Here is a 23,771-nt window from a genome sequence, read left to right on the forward strand (position 1 = left end):
GAGTGGGCGTCGGCCCCGCGTCGCGCCGCTCGCACCTCCCCGTCCCCGGAGCGAGCCCGGAGCTAGTCGCGGCCGAGGCTGTGAGCGCGGGCGCGGCCGCAGGGACGGTGAGGCGCCGCGCGCGCGCGTGGGAAAGGCCCGGCGGCTCCCGGCGGCCGCGGCTCCCACCGGCGCAGAGCTGCGGCTCCGCGGGCACGCGCCCGGTGTGCCTTCCGCCTCCTCCTCCTCCTCTTTCTCTGGCTCGCGTCAGCGCGCGGTCCTCCCGACCCCTCCTTCCGCCCACCCCGGAGGATGCGCTCCCGTGCGCCCCGCGGCACAGGCCCCCGCTCTCGGGGATGCGCGCGCGCGACCCCCTCCTCCGGGACCCGCAGAGCTGGCGCCCCCGCCCTGTAGGTAGGTGGGTGAGGCGGGGCCGGGCCCGGGCGGCCCCGGGCAGCGGATGCTGCGGCTGGGGGTAAGGGCCAGGACGCGCCAAACTTGCCTCCAGCCAGGGCTGGGTGGGGTGCCCTGAGGTGTGCAAATGGCGCTTCGTGCAGCCCCTTGGTTAACCTGAATCCCTCTTCTGGAGCTCTTGAGGTGGGGACGGGGGCGCGCGAGAGCTGGACCCTGGGGATCCGTGGGGCGCGGGCGAGGGCGGGGGGGGGGGGGGGGGGGGGGGGGGGGGGGGGGGGAGGAGAGTAGGTGGGGGTGGGAGAGAGGAGAAGACCGTTGGATTTGTCAGTAGCACAGGTAGAAAAATGTCATTGCATTAAACAACCACAACAACAACCAAAGTGGATTGGCAGATGTCTTCTTCCTGTCTTTTTAGCCAAAACACGTAGGCGAGCCAGGGGTTGTGTGAGAGGGCTTTGGGGAAGTGGTGGTGGGTTTATTGGTCAATTTCACAGCTGGTTGGGTGGTAAAATGGACCCTCACCGTCCACCCTCTGGGGCGGTTTGGGGAAGGTCCTCAGCAAAAGCCAGCTGTTTGATTTTTTTTTTTTCCTTCTTCTTCTTCTTCTGGAGGTGGATGAGGTCAGGGTATTCCTGCGCTGCGGATTTAGGATAAGCCTCCTGCTTACCGTGAAGGGATGGGTTTAATGAGTGACAAGTTTGATACAGGTGTCAGAGTTGAGATTCGGCTGCCAGGAAGCAGCGGCTCTGCCGGCAGAGGCAGCCTTGTGCTCAGCCCAACTTCCAACTCCCGGTCAGGGCTTGTATCTGAGAAATAGCTTTGGAATCGCAGTCATACAAGACTCTAATTGAAGAATTCAGTGTTATGCACGCAAATACATAGAAATGGGTGGTGACTGTTTTCCTTCTCTTGATGGCAAAATTCCTGTTCTTTCTCTCCTCCCTTTCTCCCTCCCTCCTTTCTCTCTTGGCTTCCCTCCACCCTACTCTGTACCCCACCCCTCTTTTTTTTCAATGGTGCTTGCACCAGGGCTTGAATTCCGGGCCTGAGAGGTGTACCTTAGCTTTTCCTCTCAAGGCTAGCACTCTGTCACTTGAGCCAGAGTTTCATTTCCAGCTTTTTGATGGTTAATTGGAGATGAGCATGTAATCGATTTTCCTGCCACGGCTGGCTTCAAACCTTGATTCTCAGAGCTCAGTCTTCTGTCTGAGTAGCTAGGCTTACAGGCATGAGCCATTGGCCTCCGCTCTTAGATGTAAAATTCATATATTAGAGCGTGCAGCAAAATAATGTCTTCCTAGGCTATCGTTTTGTTATTATATTTTTAATTTATATGGAGTCCCGTTTTTAGACTTTAGGAAAATGGGTCATTGGAAGCTCCAATTTTATATCCAAATATTTAGGTGTAGAAATTTGACAAGCTGAATCAAATATAAATTCTCACCAAGAGGAGGGAATCTAAGTTTTTTGTTTGTTTGCTTTTTCTCTCTCCTCTATCTGGTAATCCCCTATCTGGTCTTTAATAGATGCTTCTTACGTATGTTGTTGAATGAAAGAACTGTGTTTTGAGCTTCATCAAAAAATTTGGAATCAGTATATTTTTGTTCTGGGACAAGCAAAATGTATCTGGATTTAAGGAATCACTTCTTTATGTATATAGGCTTACAAGGTTATTTGAAATCGGACATTTTTAGGACCACATGCTATCCCGTGATGCATTATTAGAGGAAGCATTTCCTCGCTCTTAGGTTCATGTCCCCAAATTTCCTGACTCAGTAATAAAGCTTGTTTCAGTTAAAACCCTCAAACCCAATTTAAACAGTACATGGGGACATGTTAGTTATGTAAAGAATGTATGTCTGGAATTGGTCATACAAGATTATTACCTCCAAATTTACCTAAGACAATAGTCTGTGTTGTTTTCCATTATGTTCTTAGCATCTCCAATATGGAAAGATATTTGTACAATGAACAAATTAATAAATGAGCCTAGGCTAAGAAAAAACAAAAATATATAATTTACATTTTAAAGAAAACTCATAAGTTATTCAGAGGGAACCATAATTTAGTTAATAAGTAGGATATTAAATTGTTTCAGAATGCGTTGTGGTTTGATCTAATTGTAATGCGCTTTATTGAAGGGAAACGGAAAATAAAACATTTAGAAGTCTCTGGGATTCCTAAAGAGGTAGACGTACATAATATACGTACATTTTTTATTTGAGGATTGGACCCATGGTGCATGACAAATTCTTTACCACTGAGCCACATCTGTAATCCTAGATGTAAAATTTTAGCTGTTTTCATCAGTATTATAAGTGTTATCAGTTAACAGGTTTGACAGCCAGGCTGATTGTGAAATAAGTGTTTGGAAGATCCATTGCCTCTCTGCTTTAAAATGTTACTTTGAAAAACAGCAAAAAAAAATAGCAAGGATAACTATCACATTTTATTTGTTTTGTCCTTGCACTGTGCTATTTCCTGTGTTGATTTTGTTTGTGTTTTCCTAGCTCATAAATTTTATGGGTTACCATTAAATTCTTTTCAGTCTCTGCCTAACACAATTATCCAGAGTGGTCTCATTTTATTTTCTCTTTGTCATTTTAGTACATCTTAGCATCTTCACTACATATTTACCCCCAAACTTATTTTCACACAGTATGGTAAATCAGAGTTTACTAATATTGCTTCTCTAACCTTGTTAGATTCTTCCAAATAAGAGAGGAAATAATACTTTTATGTTAAAGCTAGTAAGACTAGGGGGTCCTCAGGAAGGTACTTAGTAGCGAAAATCTAATTTGCTATGCTTTGTTAAAACAAAGCCAGTTCTGCCATATGACAAAAAAATGACATTTTGCAAATCTTTATTTGTAATATAGGGTAGTGAGCAGATAATTGATTTAATTTTAAAAAGAACAGTCTCCTGTGGTTATAATGCATTTTTTACTTTGTTACTTATAAAAACTGTTTGTTTAACCAATATAACTTGAGTACTTAACAATGTGTTGTAACTTTAGGCTTTGGAATCACAGTCAAACAAGACTCTTTCCTAAGTACCCAATGGAAGAGGCAGTATCTTTTTTCTTTTCTTGAGAGTCCAGCACACAAATGCTCTGTGCTTCCTAGATCTTTGTAACTTAACCATCAGCCCCACCTCCCAAAGCACCATGTCTAACCCCTGAATTTCTCTATGCCATTTCTGCTTTTTCCTTAAGTGTTTATTTTAGAAACCGGTCTCCTATCTTTGCTAAATCTCATTTTTGTCCTTTTAAAATTTCAGCAAAAAGTTTTCTCTGAACAAGATCCTTTCAGTTTACATATCCTGCAATAAAAATTGCTATGGGTTGTGGAAAAACTACACAGAAGTATACTTATAGTTGAAGAATAGTTGTGGTATACTGGTTCCCCCTGATCAGGTGAAAAAATCCTTTATGCCTGCATATGCTAGAGAATGTGTATTGTCTGTAACTTTGATCAGGAGTAACTTTGATCCTCTAATAGAGGATAACTAAACCACAGCCATGCCTTATGCTGCTACTCTGAGCACAGCAGAGCTTCTTACTCAGCTTCTCTGCTCAAAGCTGTGATCTACCACTTGAACCACACCTCTTTCTTCTGGCTTTTTCCCCCAGTCAATTGGAGATAAACCTTACACACTTCCCTGCCCTTGATCTTCAGATCTCAGCCATCTGAGTAGCTGGGATTACAGGAACACCCACCTGGTTATCTTCACTTTGCACCCATTGTTTTTTACATTGGAGGATTCTGTTAATATAGCAAAAGAAGCCGTACTGTTACATCTTTTCACATGCAATTCAGACCATGTTCCTTTGTACATATAACTCTGGTTTGAGTCCATGCCAGAAAATCTGTTTCATTCCAGATGCCAAGGAGTGAAACACATACTTCTTAAGAACAATTTATAAATGTCTATTTTCTCCCATCATGCAATCTGGCAGCCAGATAACGGATTACATTTCTTTTTTACATGGATTTTTTTTTTGTCACTTAAGAAAGCAGCTTATGAATACATGTGTCTTGACCAACGTTACCCCTTTCAGCATTCTTTCTTTCCCCTCCCACCCATTTCCCTTTCTATTTTGGAAAGTAGGAAATGAAGAGTCAAACTTGCAACTCAGTTATAATAACCGTGTTAAAAACAAAGACAACTCCATAACCTAATATCAGTGTTCTTACTTTTTCTTTGTTTTTTAGTTTCTATTTAACCTTACTTTTCTCAGTTCTGGTATTTATCTAATCTTCTTCATTTTACTGAATTATACTATTTGAAGATGACTCATCCTTTGTAGAACAAGAGAATAGAAAACATAAAATCAAATAAATGGAAACATTACAGAATTGATCTATGATTTTACTGAACAATCTCTCATTAGTTATGTTAAGCAAGTTTCGAACAAGTACATTAGAAACTTGTATGTGTATAGCTGAACAGACATTTTGAAATAGCTGAACAGGATTTTGAAAACTAAATTCCATTGTTTTGTTTTCATATTTTTTAGTTATCATTGATTACCTGTACAAGGGTTGATTTTTTTTTAAAACTGATAATTTTCTGCTCACTTGCTAGCTGGAAGTTGATAAAGATATTCAACTTAAGTCACTTTTTTCTGTAGTACCTAGCTAAACAGGAGATTCTGTATAATTCTTAAATAGTTGCTTTTAGTAAAAGGGTTAATCTAAACTAGTTTTCTGCTCACCACACTCAATTGCCCTGTTGACCTTCATATCAATAAGTCCTATGATTCATCTTTGTTTTTATTTCTTTGGTGGTATTGAGGTTTAAATTCAGGGCTTCAGACTTCCTAGGCAAGCACTCTATCTCTTGAACTATTCCTCTAGCCACCCCCCCTTTTATTGTAAAAATACTGTAGAGAAGGGGTTATAGTTACATGAGTAGGTAATGAGTACATTTTTGCTTTGTTGTTTTTTCAGACAATGTCTCATGCTTTTTGCCTGGGCTGGCCTAGGTAAGAGAGGTGCAGTCCTCTTACCTAGCTAGTATTATAGGCATGGACCATCATACCAACCTTATTTGTTGAGATGGGGTCTTGCTAACGTTTTGCTCAGACTGACCTCAAACTGTGATCTTCCAAATCTCTGTCTCCTGAGTAGCTGGGATTATAGGTGTGAGCCATTGTTTTCTGGCTCTTGTTCTTGTTTTAATAAATTAGATAGCAGCTCTGATTCTCTTTTATTTGCCATAGTGTTCAAACTATTTAGCTTCAGAGTTACTTGGCCAGGTACGCTTTGTTCTGCTGCTTTAATAACTATATTAATTCAATTGGTTCAGTTTTGCCAGGTAAATAGTTCTTTACCACTATGTGACACCAAATTAAGTTTGGTATGCTTACCCATGTCAACAGAGAGCCTAATCATTCTTGACATTTAGTCATTGGTGTACTCTGGGAATCTTTGACTTAAAAATAATCTGAATTAAAAAGTACAACTTTAGACATAAAGGGAATTTGAAGAGAAGTAGGCAGGTTGTCACATAGAAGCTTCTCCTTTTGATCACCTTTATTGTTCTCTAATGTGTACTTTTTAGAATAGGCAGTATTTCCCCATTGCTTAAAAGGTATAAATGAGGATACCATAAAAAAAAACTGCCTCTCATCCTTTCCTACCAGCCGCTTGCTTCCCTACCCCCAGGTAGCCGATGCTCTCAGGCAACTGAGGATGTTCTCTGACATTTTATGCATCTACAGGGAAATGTGAGCCCAGAGCCTAGTCCTTTTTTACTTCCCTATTTCAGTCATCCACTTGAGCTGCCTTTGTCTGGCTCCTCAGCGGTTTAGGAAGACACTCCACACCATGCTTTCACCTAGATTTCAGCCAGCCTCCTTCTGGACTCCCCGCTTCTAGTCTTCTAGGCTGTTGCTGGCTGTCCTACATGCATCTTTTTCTGCTCTCTTGGGTTCTGAGAGACGCAGCTCCTGTCCCTGGCCCTTCCCTGCTGTGGCTTGACCACAGTGATTGTTTGCCAACTTCCTCCTTCCATTTCATGGACATTTTAGAGGTCTGAAAAAGATTCAAGGTGTCACCACTTACCACACCTGCCATCTGCCTCATCTTTGGACCACAACCTCTGTTAAAGCTGATTGATTCTTCCTGTACATGTGTACTTATTCTTGGTCTTTTATGTTTCTGTGTGTGCACACACATGCATGCATGCTCACTGATACCAGGCTTGAATTCAAGGCCTTGTGTTCTCACTTGGCTTTTTCTTCTTTTTTTTGCTCAAAGCTGGTGTGCTGCCACTGGAGTCATGCTTGTACTTTTGGCTTTTTGCTGGCTAATTGGAGATAAGAATCTCTTGGATTTTTCTGCCAAGGCTGGATTGAAACCTCCATTGTTAGATCTCCGCCTCCTGAGTAGCTAGAATTACAGCATGCATCTCTTCCTTCTACTTGAATACTTTGTACTCCACCAGTTTTTGTTTGCAAGCCACACTGAATGCTAGTGTCACCTCTAAGGAACTCCCTTAGTTGAGATTCTATGAACTCATAGTGGAAGGCTCCATGAGTAAGGATTTGGTAGATGAAGTTCCTGACAAACCAGATATTCCCATCACTAAGCAGGTATGTCTCACACAACAGAAATAGCACACATGTATAACTCTTTGAAGGAGTTTGAGTGGATGTGGAGAGAGTAATAGAGGGTGAACAAAGCCAAAATACAGTTCCATCTATGAAGATAGCAAAGTGAAACTCACTAAAAGATATTAAACACTAAGGATAGGGAGGATAGGAAAGTGAGAGTAACTGAGGATGTCATGTCAATCTGATTTAAATACAGTGTATGAGCGGGGCACCAGTAGCTCACACCTGTAATGCTAGTTATTCAGCTGTCTATATAGATATCTCCCCTTGGCTAGGATCAAGAAGGTCACAGTTTGAAGCAAGCTTAGACAGGCTTCACCTGGAAAATAGCTGGTAAAATGCTGGACTTCAGGCATAAGTCCAGTCATGAGCAAGAGAGCCAAACAAGCTAGAGGTTCAAGCCCCCCTGTACCAGCATCCCCCTGTGTGTGTATATACATATATAGGCATACATATGTGTACATGTATATACATATATACAGGCATATGTGTATATACATATATAGGCATACACTGTGTGTATGTGTATATGTACAGGCATATATATGTGTGTATGTGTATATACATATATACTGGCATACATATCTGTGTATGTATGCAACATTTAAAAACTGAATGACAACACATGAAACAGTGTCCTGTCTAGTGTGTCTATGGGAAGGGGGAGGTTGAGTAGGGAGAGAGTCAATATGTTGTGTATGTATAAAAAATGGAGTAATGATGCTTGTTGAGATTAGTTGGGGAGGGAGAGTGATGGAAGGGGCGAGTCTGATGAAGATACATTGTATACATACGTGGAACATGTCAAAATGAAAGAACCAACTTGTAACTAGTTGATGCTAATAACACTTGAGATCCCAGCAGGGATAAACCATGAGCTAGCTCTGTAGGTTCATCCCTCTTCTGTGATTCTGTTCTCACCATACAAACATGAGATCTACCAACTTGATACTAGGAATTGAGTGCTCCTTCAACAGGAGAGATACAAATTCTAGACATTGGGTCAGGGTAGCCTATACAGGATGTTATAATCACAATTTCAGGTGATTGGAACTGGGGCCTGCTCAGTTCCATGGTTTCAATTGAGCCCTTGTCTCTAGTTCTGATGATTGCCTTGAGATATTGCCCATATCCAGATCCTACTGGAACAGATAGTCAGTAGTACACTTTAGTATTTTAAATCACAGAGCCTTCTGAAATAATTTCAAATTGATTGCCTTTTTTTTTTCCAATGCCAGTCCTGGGTTTTGAACTCATGGCCTGTGCACTAACCCTGAACTTTTTTGCTCAAGGCTAGCATTCTACCATTTGAACCACAGTCCACTTCCAGCTCTTTGGGGGCTTAATTGGAGATGAGTATCATGGACTTTTCCTGGACAAACTGGCTTTAATCACAATCCTCAGATCTTAGCCTCCTGAATAGTTAGAATTATACGCATGAGCCACCAGCGCCTGGCCTACTTTCACTGGAAAAATTCACAAAACAGGAGTTTTAGATAGCCAAGACATGACAAAATATTGACTGTATTGCATCAAGGAAATGCAGATTATTATAATTAGATTTAAAAAGTTAGTAACAATTCTGGCAAGGGTGAGGTGGTGTCAGATCCCACAGATGGTCAGAGGGTATGTTATTGTGTTTTAGATGGAAGGCAGTTTGGCTCATAGATTCCCTTGGCACCAATGACTTTGTTCTGACTATGTCCTAGGGAAACAGAGATGAAGCTGATGTTCAGCACTGAGCAACTTATCTCTGTGAGGCATAAGGGATAAGAGTAAGGATGCTCAACTTAGTTACCTAGCATGGAATTCCAAGACAGTATTTACCACTTAAATAAATAATGAACTTAGGAAAATTGATTTCTCCAGACTTGGATTTTTATCCTTTGTCAAATGAAGACAGTATCTCCTATACCTACAAAGCGTTATGTAAATTGCATTAAATGAAATACTTGGAAGTCTACTTAGCATACAGTAAGCAATTCTGTGTCAATTATCTTCATGGGTATTATTGTAAATATTCTTAAAAATAATAATTGAGGGCTGGGAAGGTGGCTCAGTGGTAGAGTGCTTGCCTTGCATGCATGAAGCCCTGGGTTTGATTCCTCAGAACTACATAAGCGAAAAAGCCGGAAGAAGCACTGTGGCGGGAATGATAGAGTGCTAGCCTTGAGCTGAAGAGCTGAGGGACAGTGCCCAGGTCCTGGTTCAAGCCCCAGGACTGGCAAAAAATAATAATAATTGAGCCATTTTAAAAATTATTGTTCATATATATGGTAAAATATATATCCATTAAGATAGCTTTGAAGCAGACATGGTAATACATATCCCTATAGTTCCAGATATTTATGAAGATTAGCAAAAAGTTACAGAGATCTCCTTTTCAACAAACTTGAAAAGGTTATGGTGGGGCATGTATGTAGTCCCAGCTTTGGGAGTTGGGAATTGTAGGTAGGAAGATTATAGTCAGAGGTCAGGCAACAGACCAAAAGTTTAAGACTCTATCTGAAAAACTAAAGTAAAAAGGCTAGGGCCATAGCTCAGGTGGTAGACCATGTGCTTAGCAAGTACAGATTCCTGAGTTCAAACCTCTTTCTACTGGAAAAAAAAAAGCGGTTTGAAAAAATATTTAACCACATGGGAGATGTTCATAATAGAGTTAAATATCAAACTGAACATTCAGCAGTAAATCCCTGATCTTTATAGGGCACCTAGTATGGTAATGAGCAGGGATCATAATCTGTCTTTAAGGTGTTTGTCTGCATAGTAGAAAAAACAAAAAGTGACTGTTTTCCAGTTGACGGCAACACAGAGATGATTTGTATATTTTCACATCTTTTTATTCATATATTACAATGGTGCTTGTTAAAATTTTTGCAAATTATGTATCATTGAATTATTCTATTCTTGATTTGCCTTAAGCATGTGCTGAAGTGTTTTACTTTCTCTTCCTCATTTCAGAGCTGCTAAACTCTCACTTCCACACTTTTTTCACCCACACATCATCTGCTGGGCATTTTATTGCATCAAACTTGCTTTATGTATAGATTTGTCTTAAACTCTGTGTGTGTGTGTGTGTGTGTGTGTGTGTGTGTGTGTGTGTCTGTCTGTCTGTGTGTTTGTCTATCTGGGGGTTGAGGGGAGGGCGACGGAAGGAACCCAATAGTAGAGGCTAGCCTCTACTATGGAGCTACTTCCTCAGTCCCTCTTGAAGAATGAAGTAGCCTGAGGGAGACAGTTCGTGAGCTTTCAGTGTTGGCACCTTTCTCAGAGAAAATTGCTTAGGCAGTGATGGGACCATATCCTCTCCACATTTATCAGTGTCTCCCACACCCATCCTGCTTGAAGTTGGCACTCTAGGGAAATCAGCATTCTTTATAATCCTCCATGAGTGGGATTTGTACTTTCTTGTATGAACGGGAGAGCAATTTCTGCTTCTTTCTGCTGCTCTTCCTATCTGAAATTAACTCCTACATTTCTTCCTTTAAGGTCAGTCTTCTATACCACTTGATAACTTAATTTTATGGAACACTATTAATAACTTAACTTCATGAACACTAAGATATCTATTCTAATAAATGAACTAACATTGACTTGCTTTATTGCTTAGTTCCTTTGGTAAGCTTATATGGGTTGTGTTTCATGTTAATATATGTCCTTTGTTTTTCTAGAATAGCATTATCTATAATGCTCATAAAACAAAAAAGTAGAACATTATGTTGGCATTCTTAGTAGTATAGGTTTTTAGTTTTATCTTCTTTTCACAGACTTCTCTTTACTTATTTTCAAGATTAGAATGTTACATCATTTGTCCTGTCTTAGAGAGATTAGCCTGAAGATCTGATAATAGATTTTTCCTTCCTAAAATCTAAAAACTACAGAAAACACCACAGTTAACAAGTACCCTTATAGTGAGTCTAGTAATACACAAGTGAATCCTAGTTGAAGGACAACTCTGTCATCAGAGTTGCTTGTTTGAGCTAAACAATTTCATGAATGTGTCAGACATTCATAAGTATGTTAGAATTTCATAGATCTTGCATTTCCTAGAAAGGACTGAAACTCAGGACATGTTTTCACATAGTCTTGACTAGTGCTTTCCAAAGTGGGGCAGGGGTTTATGCAGCTGAAAACAATATATATGAATTTATTATCTCACAGTTATAGGGACTCTGTCCAAAATCAAGTTAAAAGTAGGCTGTGATTCCTCTGAAACCCCTAGAGGAACTCTTCCCGGCCCAGTCTCCTCTGCTTTGTTGGCAGTGTGTGGTGTTCATGACTTGCTGGTATATCATGTTATTAGTCTTCACCTAGCATTCTCTCTGTGTGTACCTCTGTGTGAACATCATCTTGGGTTAGGGACCAACACATTCCAGTATGACCTCATCTGAGTTGATTCCATTTGCTACAATGACCCAAATAAAGCCACATTCTGGGAGTTACTCCTCATGATGACTTTAACCTGTTTTTTTTGGAGTAACACAATTTAACTCATAAGCAAGAAATAACATTAAAGTCTACAGATAAATATGCCAACACAGCACGAGATAAATTAGATTAGCTATGGGGTCAATGACAAGTGGAAAGAAAGGAAGCTTCTTGGACCATCTGCTGGCTGCTTCTGACTCTAGGCCTTGGTGTTGGAGGATTTAGATAGTATTATGTGCTTTAATGTAGTTTTAATTCTTGTAGTTGAAAAATTCCCATAAAGTTACTTGTGGATCCAGATGTTCCTAAGCAAGTACTTAAGTCTTTTTGTTTTTCTCTTGCTGTATAATAGCTTCCAAACCTCAGTGGCTTAAATCCACAAATATTCATCTCATGTTCATGGACCTGCAGGTTGTCTGCGGTTTGGCTGCTCCTGGCTGGGTTTGGCAGTGTTGTACTGGGCAGGGCTGAGCTGGACTCCAGCAGCAAGGCTGAGGCTGGGAGCCAAGCTGAAGAAGGGAAGGCAGCTATCAAGAGCAGACTCTTCTGACAGAGAGAAGCAAATGTCCACTGTCTCTTAGTGCCTCGTGTCAAAATGTGTAACACTAAAAATGAATAAAACAAGTCCCATAGCACACTGGATAAGGATGCAGGCGCAGTCTCTGTTCTAGTGCAAAGCACTGAAGTTACATAGCCAAGGCAAGGGTTATTGTATAATTCTAATTTTGTTGTGGTGGTGATGGCATACATGGTTGAAAACAGTAGTAACCCAGTGTGACCAAAGAGCCATTTTTCTTTCTGGTGCTATAAAAACTTCTATATCAAGCAATGTTTAAGAAAAAGAATCTTAACTTTTTGGCACTTTTTGTCCTAGCCTCCTGAAAAATTATAGTTGAATACCCAATTTTCTTCAAGAAGAGCTCAGAGTACTTCACATTTCTGGTTTATAGTCACACTTGGCATATTCCATGCCTTGTAGACAGACACTTGTTTTGGAGCCCACATTAGTGAAGTTATCACAATTTATACTTTGCTGAGCAAAGCAAAGAGTGCCTCTCTGTTGTCACTCAAAGCGGCTGAGACAGAAGCCAGGAAGAGTTTCTGTTCTCTTGAGTGTGTTCTGATACAGGAAAAACCAGGATAAAATCATTGGCAGTTTACAAATGTAATTGTTGATTTGAATAGCATTATTGACATAGAACCACAAATGGTTGCTTGGGAGCCATCCTTCTGAGACCTTTCTGAACAACTTGATCCTCTTCTTAACTTTCCATTGAGTTTGCGCTGTACGTGATGCATCTCATTGGTTTGAATTTTCTTATCATTTCCCCTGATTGTTTTGTTTTATGTAATTCTTGCATCCCTTTTCAAAAATGGAAGTTTATTTAGGAATATTGAGTCCTTTCTGTATGTAGAGAGTTTACATAAATAATTTAGTGCCTGGCATAAAATTGATTATTTAATAAATGCTCACTAAATGGAAGAAATGACTGATAAATGTGTTATGGGCATTAAATCGTTTCCTTTTGGGTTTTGCTGCTTACATGCTTCCTGCAAATAAATATGCAGAAAACACATTAAGAAGAAAGCTCCTTCTTTATTTTTTCTTTTACAGTTTTCTAAGAGTATGCCACTGTATTTTGAAAATCCATTTGATTGCAGACCTTATCCACAAAGAGCAAAGAAGCACGCTGCCTTTTCCTTTATGAATTGACAGTTTACCCGTTTAGGTGAACCATTTATTGATGGTCTTAGAACTTACATTTAATTTTTGTAAACTAATGTTTGCAGATCATATGTTATATGGGTTTTCCTTTTATTTTATTAATTTATTTTTTTGGTCCAGTTGTGGGGCCTGAAATCTGGGCCTGGCCGCTGTCCCTCAGCTCTTCAGCTCAAGGCTAGCGCTCTACCACTTGAGCCACAGCGCCACTTCCGCCTTTTTTTTTCTTTTTGCTTATGTGGTGCTGAGGAATCAAACCCAGGGCCTCAGGCATGCAAGGCATGCACTCTACCACTGAGCCATCTTCCCAGCCCTTTGGGTTTTCCTTTTAGAAAGGCATTTATTTGAACAGTTTAGCCATTAAAGTATATTGTGGTTTATTTCTTTCATCAGTTAACTTTTGATTTAGACCCATCATCGCTACCATCACACCAAGCAGTAATAATAATAGTAGCAGTAATGGTAATAGTAGTAGCAGCAGTAACAGTAATAGTAGTAGCACTATTCATACTTACTTCTGGAATAGAGAGAGTTGTGGCATGGTTTAAGACAAGGACCTATGCTGGGTGGTGGCACTGGCTCTGTGCGTTGGTCACCAGCTAGCAGTGCACATTAGCACCCATTCTCTGCAAAGCTTTGTAGAGTTCTCTAACAGTGCAATGACTGCAGAAGATGGTGGAGCTTATTTCTTTTGGGGCTGGGCTAGAAAATGTCTGTGATTTTAGGAAATCAGTCATAATAAAGTAATGAAAGTTATTATAGTAAATAAAGAATTCCAGAACTGAGAATAAAATTCTGCATTTCACCTGCTTATTAATTGATATTTAGGTCTTATCACCTTTAGATTTATCTTGGAGATAATCTAATATGATCAAATCTTGGAGAATCAGTAGAGGAAAATACCATTGTGGGTGATTTTTTTCCCCACTTCTCGCATGAGGGCCAATTATGTGCATTCAGGAGGTATTAGTGACTGATGATAAGTTAAAGGAAGTTTTCTCTTAGGGTTAGGAGCTGAAGTCAGCACAATACACTCCTTTCTGCTCTCAGTACCTGTAATAACTTCATGATTTAGTGCAGATTTATCCTGCTATCCTATGTGTGCAGATAGAAAGTAGCTAAGCCTAAAAAAAAAAAAACAAAAAGAAAGTAGCTAAGCCTGACTTGTATCTTCTGAGTGTCAGATGATACATTTAACATATTAAAACAATTTATAGAATTTTTGTAGGTCCATACTTTTTTGTTCTAAAAAAGAGCTACAATCCTAGTGCTTAAAAATGACTTTTGTAGCTTAAAATCAATTTTTTAAAAAAGATCAATATTGCACATTCTGATTTTCTATATTTACCGATCTGTTTTCTGTGAAGAAATAATTAGATTGGCAGACAATTACATTTTGGAACAATACAAAGGAATTTTCCAGCTGCTAAAGAGAAATACTGCTAGCATAATCAAAGACATTTCATTACTTCTGTTCTTAACATTGAAGAGGTAATTAATTTAATGAATTATTATGAGAGTGACTTTCCATATAGCTCTTCGTCTAATCTCAGCAAGATATATTTGATGACAAATTCACTGCAGTACATTTAGAAATATGCGGCTATAAGTAACAGGAAAACAGATCAGCATTCACATCCTCAAGGACAATTGGCCAGAAGATTGCTGTTCAGCCCCTTGTTGGGTTTAGCTGTGGTGAAATCCAGGAAGAACCAGGAAGTTGATGTGAAAATCTCTAACAGGCTTATTACTGCAGAGGTCATCACATTAGAGATTCTCTCTTTAGGATCAGACATGAGCTGATCAGTCTGGGTCTGACTGTTGTGGTAGTTTGACCTTGAGTAAGTTGTTTAATCTTTCTGAACTTCATATTATCTGAAAAGACTGAGAATATTAACTTCTTGCCATGGGACAAAACCTTGGGAGCATATTGTTACTATTCAAATCTAGATTTTTTTTTTTTTTTTGTCAGTCATGGGCTTGAACTCTGGGCTTGGGCGCTATCCCTGCGCTCTTCAGCTCAAGGCAAGGGCTCTACTGCTTGAGCTATAGCACCACTTCTGGTTTTCTAGTGGTTATATTGGAGATAAGAGTCACAAGGACTTTCCTGCCTGGGCTGGTGTTGAACCATGATCCTCAGATCTCAGCTTCCTGTGTAGCTAGGCTTACAGGCGTGAGCCACTGGCACCCGGCTCTATATGGTTTTTCCTATTTGGGACAAATTTGAATCCAGTTCTTCAGACATTGTTGAAAGTGATATTTCATGAAATACTGGAATTCACTGAAATGAATGAATAAGATAATAGGATTTTCAGTTTCACAGTGTACCAGATTCCAGAGACATTTCTTGAGAGACACCTGTTAGGCACATGCAATCTCTATTACAGTTCTCTTCCAGATAAGGGTTAGAGAAATTGGGCAACTTGCCCAAGGCTATACAGTACATCTTGTGGGTGGTAGAATTTGGATTCTGACCAGGCCTGTCTTGTTTTAAACTGTTGCTTTGTCTTAGTAACAAAAGTGGTTCTGTGTTATTCAGAAAATGCATGCCATATTGAAAAGAGGTGATTAGAGTTTATAAAATCTCAGCCTTGGTGAATTTTAATTTCTTTTTTGTCAGTCGTGGGGTTTGAACTCTGGGCCTGGGCACTGTCTCTCAGCTCTTCAGCTCAAGTCTGGTGCTCTAGTGCTTGAGGTACAGTGCCACTTCTGGCTTTTTCTGTGTATGTAGTGCTGTGGAATCGAACCTCATGCATGTGAGGCAAGCACTCTACCACTGAGCCACCTTCTCAGCCCTGAATTTTAATTTTTGAATTAAAAAACAGTAATTAATGGAAAATATTAGTTCACCCATATGGCTTGACTTTATCTCTTAATAGTGGTTCTCAATGGATAGAGTACCCAGCCCATCCCCTAGAACATATTGGGAGCACAGGAGGACACTTACTGGTATTTTCTTGGGGGAAGGAGAGGTGCCTAATGTTCTACAGTGTGTGGCAAACATGAAGAAAATAAAGAACTGTCCCTTATAATCAGGAAGTTGATTTCTTCTATAGGATCTTATGACAATTATTAGGACAGCCTACCAAAAATAAACAGATTTGTTTCAAATGATCGTTTATGGGAATATCTGGTTATTATTTACAGTACTAGTTTTTATCACAATATTCCACACCAGTCCCGATTTGCTTCCATCTACCCTATTTATCCCTACCCCTCAGTGCCTTCAGTTTCCTGTACTTATTGTATATAGTAAAATGGTTTCTGATCTAATTTCTCTGATCACTAAGGTGGTCCTGTAGAAGCAAGTACAAGTTCATGCCTTTACATGAATTTGTGCCTGAGGATTTAGTTACGGAAATACCTGTTTCAAAATCTTTTTTGACACTTCATTCATATTTAAAGCCCAATAATTTTAGACCTTTTGAAATACTTGTTATCAGATTTTTTGGGGGGGCATTCTATTGAATTTATAAAATTGTGTAAGAAGGTTATACTGTCTGTGAATTTCATTTCAATACTATAAAAGCCATATAATAAACCATTTAGGTGAAGGTGTTGATTTTTATGAGGTTGAGAACTGTTCCTTGTCTAATGGAGACTCCTTTGTCTTTTGAAGATCTATCCATTCTTTTTACTAAATATAGGTGTTTTTTTATTTCTGTACTGAGGTTTGTTTGTGAGGCCTTGAACTTGCTAGCTAGAACTCTACCACTTGCACCATGTCTCTAGCTTTGTTTTTGCAGGTTATTTTTGAAATGCAATGTAGCAAAATTCTGTGCCAGAGCTAGCCTTAAAGCATAATTCTCCAGATATCAGCCTCTTGAGTAGTTAGGAGTTCAGGTTTGAGTTACCCTTACCTGGCTAACAATTTAATTGCATGTCATTTAACAGTTCTGGTTTACCTTATCACTCAGTATTTCTCCAGTCATGTGAGACTTGGATCTAACTGCAACCCTGACACAGTCTAATACTGAAAAGTGCTAGCAAGGAATTCCGTTTTTTAAAATTCTGGTTGATTGCATTTATGGTGGGTTTTGTGTGTGTGTGTGGGGGGAGTTCATAGTTGAATCACAACACTAGATATATGGATCTTAGTAACATCTAAAACCATAATTCATCTTCACTTGTATGAACACTAAGCTCTACCTCTCTCTTTCCTTAACCCCTCATCAGTAAAACTCCAGATTCCTATGGAATAAATTTTCTTCCTAATAATTTACTCCCTTCTGCATACACTTGGGGTCTTTCCAAATCCCAGCATTCTAACCTGGGTGCTCTGTATCTTTCCAAAATGTTTCTAAGGAGGCATCTATCTTTTCATTCAAGAAGGGCACATTTAGTGGCTTCTGAAAGAATACTGCATTTTGCTACTAACATTCCTCCAGGCAGGTCAAAGGTTGGGATCGGCCTCCAGCTGCAAGCTGAGGTTAGTCGGTGAGTCAGCAATTACCCTTTGGTATGGTCAATGATTTTCCTAATCCATCTAATTATGAAAACATCTACTACACATCCAGCCCGCAGATCTCCAACTTGTCCATAAACAGCTCAAAAGAAACTGACCCAATGTTTTTTAAGTGCAGTTATACTTCCTTCTTTTAACCAATCCCCTGGAATAGAAGCTATGTCACAGAAGGAAGTTAGATCATTGTAGGTTGATTATGCCAGCATCCTCTCTTCCACCAGCCCTGCCCCTCCAGCTATACCAGACCAGGATTCCATGAACACCATACATTCCCTTCCCACTGCTTGGCCTTTCTGCACTCACCATCTGGAGATGCCTGCTCTACCTTCATAGCTCAGTACTAGCGTCATCTGTGATTTGTCCCTGACACTCCTTTCCTTTTTCTTCAAGGTAGAGTCAGGTGCTCCCCTTCTATATTCTGTGATTCTCTGTGTCTGGCAGTGTCAGAGCCCTCACCATTTCTCCTTTACCAGCTGAGGGTGTTGTTGCAGCTGCTAGTTCTTCTTGAGCTGTCCTTCCTTTGTATTTGCCGTGGGATTCTTGGTCCATGGTAGATGTTTTAGAAAGGACTCTGCCTTGTTGTTCTGGATGGTTGGTATTCACAGCATATCCTGGCTCTCAGGATTCACTATTTTCTCTACTAGGTGCTTACTAACCTGCACTCAGTGATCATTTCTCAGATTTGGCTGAGGTCTATATGATTTGCTCCACAGTCCCCTTTTAACTTCTGCTGAAACTTTTCAGGGTCTTTGCTCACTTTCAGGCTTATGGCATGTCTCACAGATTTGGCAGTTTCCAGTTCTTTTATTTCACATGTATTTGCATGTTCTTTTACATGTTCTGATCTGAGTGGGCCAGACATAGACTATTTAGGAGCTTTGATGGAATTTTTCACATCTCTTCAGTTAGAAAAAAAAAACAGTCCACTTAAACTCACATTATTAGTTTAATTATTTACAGGTCCAGTTAAGGACCCTAAGTAGAGAAAAGATGACTCACTCATCGAGTTCTTTGCTACTTTTACCATTCAAAGATCTCATCTCATTTTCTCAGTAGTGGACTGGTAGCTTTCCTTGGTTATCACTTTGCTTTGCACCTCCCTTTATGGCTCTTTCCCTGCCATTACATTTGAGTTTTGTCATTGCAACTTTAAGTTTTTGTGACACATTATGTATTTGGGTGACATTACCTACTAGTTGTTCCCTTTGCAGGAAGGTTTGTGGCTAACATTTATGTTTAGGTCTGTATCTTTGTTTCCAGGTTTCTTGTTAAAGTATTCAAATTTCTGACCTTAGTTAACACTGGACTTTGACTATCTTTTTTTGGTTTATTTATTTTTTGTTTTGTTTTTTTTGGGGGGTCCAGTTGTGGGGCCTGAACTCTGGGCCTGGGCGCTGTCCCTCAGCTCTTCAGCTCAAGGCTAGCGCTCTACCACTTGAGCCACAGCGCCACTTCCAGCTTTTTTCTTTTTGCTTATGTGGTGCTGAGGAATCGAACCCAGGGCCTCAGGCATGCAAGGCACACGCTCTACCACTGAACCATCTTCCCAGCCCCATCTTTTTTTTGGTTTAGACGACATTGTTGCTTTGAGATAATGAACACGTGTCACATTTTGGTAAAATGTGTTTTTTCTAGGAGGAAATGTCTGCATAAAAAAGGTACATTTTGGTGTGTGGAGCAACTGGCCAAACTTAGAACAATAAAGCTTCAATGTGTGTTCCTGTCATTGATTTGTTTTGTAGGAAATATGTTATTGGGAAAACAGCTGATAGATACCCTAGATTAGCCCTGACAGGTTAGAAGTAAGTTCAGGGAGCTGTGGAGTTCAGGCCCTTCCTTGTTCTGCATAGTTCATACTGGTTTGATGCAGTAAGGAGGTCTCTGAAGTTCTCTGCTTAAATTCTCTTTAAACAGTGCTGTGTTGTCAAAAAGAAAACACTTCCATTTTAATACAAAATGCATGTCTTAGAGGGGAGGCCCATTCTCATGTGCCTTTTATTTCTTTTTTCTTTGTGCTGGTACTAGAGCTTGAACTCTGGACCTTGCTCAGCTTTTTGGCTCATGGCTAGCACCTTACCCCTTGAGCCATATCTCCATTTTCACTTATGTTGGTTAATTAGAAATAAGAGTCTCTTTGATTTGTCTACCTTGACTAACTTCAAACCTCAATTCTCATAACTTGGCCTCCTAAGTAACTAGGATTATTTATGAGACACGATTACCTGGCTGCCCAATAACTATCTGAATTTAATTTAATTGACTATTCTGATTTAAGGTTGCAAAAAGGAATGTTTAGACAGATCCATCCTGTGTTCCCTTATACAATTCCTTTTGGTCTATATACACCATCAATGCAGGAAACTCTTCTAAGTTACTGTTTGGATGAGTCTAGCGTAAATTGATGTGTGGAAAAGTCAACATTAAATGAACTGAAGGCTTTTAAGAGCCCATTATAACCACTTACAATGGAAAATGTAGTTCCCATTAGAAATTGATTTAAAGAGCTTTGGTTCTGCACTGAAGCATGAAGGCTGCTGTATGGTGTTCTGTTCTGTGCAAATCATTTTTATAGCACCCTCTCTCTACCTACTTCTGTTTAATCTACTGGTGTGTTTCTGGCTGCAAGGACTACATCTGTCTTGTTTAAGGAATTAAAAAAGTTACACAGAAAGGAAGTGAAAGATTACCATGTTTTTTAAAATTTATCTAAAAGAATATATATATTTAAAAAAGCCCGATGAGTTCTAAATAGACACAGCAGCACCAGATGTCAGTTCTTGGATCATTTACTCTTTTTTCTTTTGTTCCTTTCTGTCAATATTTTTTTCCTGGAATCAAACATTAGTTTCTGGCTCAGCTTGCAATATAAAAAAATCCAATTAGGTTGTTATGACTTCATTTTTATTCATGAGGAGAAACCTAATAAACAGATCATTTGTATCACACAGAAGAGAAACTTCAAAACAAACCACTTGGCCTACAGCAGGGCAGAGAGATGTGGATTCTAATCCTTTCAGAAATCTGAGGAGTCTGGCAAAGGCGATATCCTGTGTGTTCCAATACTTCTTCATTCAGAGGAGTCCTTCAATTTGTATTGGTCTGTCCTATAACTGACTTTATCCCCAAGTCTGGTTTAATTTAACTGTTTGTTTAGCTTTGATGTGGATTTTTTATATACTGTGGTACCAGTGGTGTGGTGTCAGGTGTTTAGGAAAGTACAAGGAGCATATGAAACATGGGGGTGTTTGCCTTGAGGGCAACTTGTTCTTAGAGTTGAGGAAGCTAAGTGAGGAGGCCTTGTTTCACCAGGCACTAGTAAGTACTTCTCAGTAAGTATAGATATCAAGTGGAAAAAGGAGAGAGGGAGAGAGAGAGAGTACACAATTGGTCAGGGGTGTTGTCAAGTAGAATTAGGGAAGAGAGGGAACAGCAAATGATGTCAGGGTTGGGGAAAGATATTTCTAATTGATCCAGAGTTGAGGAGGTCAATGCATCCAAACAATGATGGGACTCAGGAGAGGAGAACACTCAGCCATGATCTTTCCTTTTCCTTCTTTCATCATTCAGACCCTTGAATGAATATTACCTACCTCAAATTGCTTGGCTTCTACTCCTACTCCTCCATTGATACAGTGCTGTTGGAGATCTTCAATGACTCCTCAATGACTTTAACTCCGTTTGCTCCCACCCATAGGGTCTATGCTGAGGTACTGGACATTGTAAACTTGGCCCCATTACTTTTCTAACCCATCTTCAATTGCCTTCTGTGGAAAGACAAGAATGTGCCCCCAAATGGGTTCAGTGTAGCTAGTACTGTTGAATTAGGGAAATGAATTGGCATTTCTGTTTCAGCTTCTTAGAAATAAAGGTTTCTGAATCATTGTATGGTTGTTCCCCTTACAGGTTTGTGGCTAACCTTTATGTCTAGTTCTCTATCTCTAGTCCTGTATCTCTGTGCTTGTACCAATAGCCACTGTCTTGCTGGTCTGACTATGCCCTGCTCTTTTAGATAATCCATCTTTATGCAATTCTTTTTCTCTCTCTTCTTTACATATTGAAACCCTAATTGCCCTGAAAATTTTGTTTCATTACACATCTCAATTAAATTTGGACTTCCTGTGTTCTAGATTTTTACTATTATTCATTGTCCAGCTCTCAGTTACTATCTTAGAGTTTATCTGCTGTGTCTTTTCCCCACTGGGTCATAAACTCCTTGAGGGCCGAGCCCGTATTTTTTGTGAACAAGCCTGTGTTGTTACTGTGTCTTCCATTGTTTCTATGCAGGGCCTTATGGGTAGTTGTCAAGCATTCAAAGTGATCTCATCATCATGTTATTGTTTTTCTTTTCTTTCTAACTACAACCATATGCTGATAATGTCTAATTTCTCTCTAGCTTTCCTTATTCTCTCAGATTATTATTATTGTTGTTATTAGTGTCATTATTTTGTTGGTCATAGGGCTTGAACTCAGGTCCTGAGTAATGTCACTGAGTAACTTTTGCTCAAGGTTTGTACTCTACCGTTTTGAGTAATAGCTTCACTTTCTGGTAGTTAATTAGAGGTAAGAGTCTCATGGCCGGCTGCTCTTGCCCAGGCTGGCTTTGAACCTTAGTCCATAGATCTCAGCCTCCCAGGTTGCTAAGATTACAGGCATGAGCCACAAACACCTGGCTTCTGAATTTTTGATGTTATAAAATGTCTGCTGAATTTTAACTTTGAATGAGCACCACAAAGATAACATGTTCACAACTGATTTCTAATCTCCGTCTTCTCTATTCCATGCCCAGTCTGTCCTTTTCATGCTATTTCATGGTATCTTTGCTGTCATAATCTGCCTTGTCACTGCAGAATCTTGGAGGGTGGTTTTCATTCCTCCTATGTTGTTTTTATGAAATAATCTATTTGCCTTCTAAATACTTCTTGCACTCATACCTCTCTGTGTTATCTCTTGGTTCTGAGGTTGGAGCCTTAAGTAATTTACTATAACTTCTCATGAGGCTACTTTCTTGATCCTACCAACTGAATTCTTTATATTATGATTATGTCATAATCCCTCCTATGAAACCCTTTGATGATTTCCGTGTGTGTGTGTGTGTGTGTGTGTGTGTGTGTGTGTGTGTGTGTGTGTGTGTGTGTGTGTGTGTGTGTGTGATGAGAAAATTGGTTTTATCTCAGAACTGGCTCTGCCAGATTTGGTAGTGACTGTTTGCAAGTGCTGCTGTCGGTCCAGCATCCTCATTTGGTGATGACAAACAAGCTGCAGTGTAGGATTAGTCAGTGGGAGATAATGTCTAAGTTTTAGCTGCTTAGCAGACATACAAGGTCTTCTATGGCTCTGTTCCTTTCTGAGCCTTTGTCTTCAGCTCACACCATACCTTTGCTTCACACTTTATCAGGAGCAATGGGGAACTCTTGTATCGCCTTGCTTTTGATCAAGCTGGATCTTTACTTGGGAAGCCCATACTCATAAGCTTGGTGGGTGAGGGAAGGTAGCATTGAGTATTATGACTAAGTATTCTTTCTTAAAAGTTTACTTTTTTAGTTGACAGGTAAAATTATGTATTTTTGTTATATATCGCATGGTATTTTGAAATATGTACGTAGTTGAATGTCTCCATTGAGCTAATTGTTCCTTCTGGAGACTCCAGTGGCATTCTGTGTCTCCTCCAGCACAGCCCTTATCTCATTACCTTGAAATCCTGTGTCTCTCTCACAGGACAATAAATTCCATTAGACCAAATATCATGTCCCATTATCCTGCAGCTCTGGTACTTATCACAGTACTTTTCATGCACTATGTATTAGGATTGCATTGTTTAATGAATTCAGGAAATAATTTTGATCCATGAATGTTCTTTGCCACCTTAAAAATACTAAAATTTGATTTGTGAAAATGCTTTTGTTTCAAGGTGAAAGGATGGGTACAGGAGTGTAAACATTCTGCAGGAAATTTAGATTGAAGCAGGCAATAGGTAGACACAATGAGAGTGGTGTATAAGGAGTTTGGAGCTGGAGACAGCGTTCATTAATGGTTGAAACCTTGGCTAGTAAGCATATGTGAGGAGATCAGTGGAGAGAGGAAGCAGGGAATTGAGAACACACCCGGAAGGAGAGTGGTTTCCTGATCCTTGTCCTTTCGTTTC

At 39.9% G+C, this 23,771-nt stretch overlaps 1 long non-coding RNA gene across 1 annotated transcript in view; it reads left to right on the forward strand.

The window, feature by feature from the left end:
• The first annotated feature begins 202 nt into the window (after positions 1-202).
• Positions 203-23,771, forward strand: part of LOC105993564 — a 29,364-nt gene continuing 5,795 nt past the window's right edge. The window contains exon 1 of the long non-coding RNA XR_001175461.1: positions 203-393. This is a non-coding gene — a long non-coding RNA (uncharacterized LOC105993564). The remainder of the gene's footprint in view (positions 394-23,771) is intronic.

This window comes from Dipodomys ordii, unplaced genomic scaffold (genome assembly GCF_000151885.1).
Source record: "Dipodomys ordii isolate 6190 unplaced genomic scaffold, Dord_2.0 Scaffold97, whole genome shotgun sequence".
In the NCBI taxonomy this organism is placed as follows: Eukaryota; Metazoa; Chordata; class Mammalia; order Rodentia; family Heteromyidae; genus Dipodomys; species Dipodomys ordii.